Here is a 3,004-nt window from a genome sequence, read left to right as displayed (position 1 = left end):
TATGATTCAATAGTGAATAATTGTTATCATGACCAATTGTGACTGTCACAGGTGTAAAGGTAGAAGTTTTGTAACAAAAATAGAGGAGTTGTTAATCTTACAGTCCAGAAACAGAAGACCCTAGGACCATCAAGGGAGACGAGCACAAGCATAATTCGGAACCTTATCCAGAGAAGCAGCGACACCAGAGATGGAGGCTGAGATGGGGTCAAAGAGAGGGGGAGTGGTTGAGGACTCCAGATTCATGGGAAGAAAGGGACAAAGAGCTGGTGGCCATTAGACAGATTTGCAAAATGTGCCTTTTGGTGGTGTCAATTATTATATATGCCTGAGGTTTTATTCTTGTTTTTGAAAAACAAAAGCTAAAGTGGATACAAAGAAATACTGTTAACTGATGGTACATGGAGGGGATTATAATCATTGTAATGAAGCAAGGTGTATGATTTGTTGAATGTAAAACTGATGATCTGCTCTGTAAACTTTCACTCAGACCACAATAAAAACTTAAAAAAATAAAAAATAAAAAATGTAGGAGGAGCAAGGCACTCTTCAGAAGAAGAAGCAGAACTTTTCAGAAACATGGAGAAGCCAGGCCAGACCAAACAATAAATATCTACTCCATGTCTTCCCTTTTCCCTTTTCTCCAAGGAAATTCAAGATCTTGGATCTTCAATTCTATCTCCTTCAAGATCTGGCTTCATGGATTACCCTCTTTTTCTGTTACATTTTCAATCTGTTTCTTTACTCATGTTCCTTTTCTTTAGGTTTAAAATTGCTCTAGGCTCTCCTGTAACATGGGACTTCCCACAGTCGTTCTTCAGTCTCCTATCTAATCTGTGTCCCTTTCTTCATTGCCAAATAAATGTCATCAGCTCCTTAGTTGGAGTCCTTGGATCTCACTTGTCTGCTAATCACAAGGTTAGAGATTTAAGTCCAGCTAGATACATCTCATAAGAAAGTTTTGGTCATCTACTTCCTAAAGATCAGCTATTGAAAACCCTGTGGATTGCAATCAATATCACAAAATAAAATATGAATGAATTGTTAAGTGGCAAATCAATTTGCTTTGTAAACTCTCACCCAAATCACAATAAAAAGTTAGAAAATAAAACAAACAGAAAACTCTATACTATAGAGCATAGTGTTATGCTGACACACACCGGGGTCAGCATGACTCAGAATCCACTTAGTGGCAGCTGGATGGCCAACTTTATTCATGTTTTTCCCCAACTCAGCCCCTCCCTCTTCAGTCCTTTACCTCCATTTCCTGCAAAGTGTTTCTTGATTTCTTCTATTTAGTTCTATTTTTGATGAAAATATACAAGCCAAACCTGCTCCCATCCCATGGTTTCTAGACACAATGATCAGTGTATATTTACATTCTTCACATGGTGCCAATGTTCTCCTTATTTCTGTTCTCATTGTTCCACTTCCATTGACTTACTCTCCCTGAGCTCAACCTTCTCATCTAGCTTCAATGCAAAGTGTTTCTTGGTCTTTGAAAGGATGAAGACAATGCAGAGTGAAGGAAGCCTGAAGTAGATAGGCCATTGGAATAAGGCTGTCCCAGTAGGTCTCTGACTGTCTATTCTGACTCCCTCAGCCACAGAGCCCAGTTCCAAGGGGTTCCCTGGATTGTGAAGCATTGCAGTGACCAATCCCTGACCTTTCTAGTTTCCTGGTTTCAGAGAGTCAGTGGCCACAGCACCACCTGGACCTTACCCAGACTGTTTACTAAAGCCTGGATGGGTGAAAGGGACCTTTTCACATAGAGGCCTAAGAAGATCTCTCTCAGATAAGCAGTTTGCTTCCTCAGGTGGGGGGTAACCTCCCATGCCAGTCCTGTGCCCTCTGCCATGAAGGGGAACGACAACAATTACAGGTAGTATCAGACCTTTGTCAAGGGGACCCATGCTAGGGATTCCTGCACTCCCTCACTAACCTGCCTTTCTGCTGCTCTCAGCTACGTGGGTGTTTGTGAGGTCAACTGACTTAGGGAGGCTCTATGCTTCCTTGGTTTAAAAAAAAAAACCACTAACAAATACAATAGAAACAACCTACAGCATTTATTGTGATCTGGTAATAACATAAGGGTGCAGAAAATAATATGAATGCATGTTTTAGAGCTATATTTGTAACAAAGGACACCTCAAAAGGGGAGAGAAACCATTTCCCTCAGCATCTTCTCATTCATTGATTATTTCTAGTTGAATACACTTCATGTTGTTGTTGTTGATAAGTATCACCGAGTCGATTCTGACCCATACTGACCCTATATAGGGTTTCCGAGGAGCAGCTGGTGAGCTTGAACCACCGACCTTGCAGTTTGAAAGGCTTTGCAGTCTGGTACATTAACCCGCAGCACCACACCAGGAATCCGTATAGCAAACTCATATTATCTTCTTTTAGCATGATCTGACCCAGCTGTTTTATTGACTGCGTTTCAGAATGACTCTCTTTTGCTTGATCTAATGCTCAGCAAGACCTAAGCTATAGTTCTCTGTTTTCATATAACCACGCCTGAATCCAGAATCTGGTTTGCAAATATCTGCAGATGAAGTGATGGGTCGCACCTTCACCTTCTGCACTTTCTGGCCCAGGACACATTTAGCCATGTTGGAAGCTCACAGAGACGACACTCAGCCACAGCCTACCTCAGAAAGCAACCTTTAAAAGCATTTTTAATGGAAAAATTTAAAACATATCCAGAGACTAGGTTAATTTGTCTACCACAGAGTTTCAACAATCCATCATTCAAGACCAATGCTATTCCATTTATACCCCTAAACCAACACATTCCCCTGCTATTTAAAAGTAAATCTTGGAAATTTATTTATCCGTAAATAACTCTCCTCTTTTATTTATTTTTGGTTTTGGTCAGTTTTTTAAGGTATAATTTACATACAGTAGAACTGACTCATTGTAGATGTTGTTGTTAGGTGCCTGACTCATAGCGACCCTATGTACAACAGAACAAAACATTGCTTGGTCCTGGATCAACCTC

Source organism: Chrysochloris asiatica, unplaced genomic scaffold, assembly GCF_000296735.1.
Source record: "Chrysochloris asiatica unplaced genomic scaffold, ChrAsi1.0 scaffold00065, whole genome shotgun sequence".
NCBI lineage: Eukaryota > Metazoa > Chordata > Mammalia > Afrosoricida > Chrysochloridae > Chrysochloris > Chrysochloris asiatica.
This window is presented reverse-complemented; position numbering follows the sequence as displayed.